The sequence below is a fragment of the Aplysia californica genome, unplaced genomic scaffold (genome assembly GCF_000002075.1).
Source record: "Aplysia californica isolate F4 #8 unplaced genomic scaffold, AplCal3.0 scaffold00490, whole genome shotgun sequence".
NCBI classification, from domain to species: Eukaryota; Metazoa; Mollusca; class Gastropoda; order Aplysiida; family Aplysiidae; genus Aplysia; species Aplysia californica.
In genome coordinates this window covers 373071-374217 of record NW_004797760.1, presented here as the reverse complement: position 1 = coordinate 374217, position 1147 = coordinate 373071, and positions in this window count along the sequence as shown.

The following is a 1147-nucleotide window of genomic DNA, read 5'->3' as shown; positions in this document are numbered from 1 at the left end:
TTCTTCTTCTTCTTCTTCTTCTTCTTCTTCTTCTTCTTCTTCTTCTTCTTCTTCTTCTTCTTCTTCTTCTTCTTCACACTTTAAGACCGGTGTCTCTCATTGCTGGACCCTCCTGTTGAACCGAACAACCTCTCCACTAATGTCAACGGGGTTGGCCACTTTTCCTGCCCCAGGGCTCTATGTGTCTTACACTTGCACTGGTGGAGGATGTGTTCCACAGTTTGGTCCGCTTCTCCACATAGGCAGTTTTGTGATTGTGCTTCTTAAAACATCTGTTCTAAAGTTGTCTGAGCCTTTGGTGGTGTGTATTTAGTCTGAAGATAACTTCTTGTACTTGGTGAGACAGCTCATAGTTATCTGGTATCTGTGGTGTTGGGGGGTTTTTTTAATAAGAGTTTTCATTAGTGTGTAGTTAACTGTTTGAGGACACGCATTCTGGTCGTTCGACAACGCTTGAAGATACAGTTTTGTCGTATAATGTTTAATATTCAAGCAGCTTTTTCCACTCTACTTTCTTACCCTGAAACTTTGAAAAGCATGCATGCTATGAAATATACAAAATTCGTGTATTTTTTAAATTTCGGTATGATGGTTCGAAATGCTCCATAACATTGCCTTTATTCTACTGCTGATCGGACATAAAATTACATACCCGCTCCGTCGTTAAAAAGCTAATACTGTTATCTGGTTACTCTTTCTGCGCACCCAGTTTTGCCATCATGCCTGCTTGTCTGTGTCCCGGGACATCATACCACAGTGCCAAGAGGTCCACTACAGCATGATCTTCTGGTATAGGATACCCTCCTTTTCTCCTCGCAGCCTTGAGAGTTTGTCGGCAGTGATTGCCTGCATGGTATCTGTCAAGAAAACTGTGAAGGCTTTGGGGTCTGCCACATCTCTGGTCACTAGGCTACCGACGCCACTATAACCAGAGAGTTTACCTATAACTGTGGATGGTGGGTGCAGGATATTGAGTTTTTCCCCTTACCTTCGTTTTGTTTGTTCGATTACCAGTTGCTTTAGTTCCTCGGTCGACTAGCACCCCAAATACGATGAAATGCCCTCCAGTCTCCGGGATGGACTCCTTGGAGGCTGGTGGGCCCTCACACTGGGAACACTATATCCAATAATATCTTCTCCAGGTGTC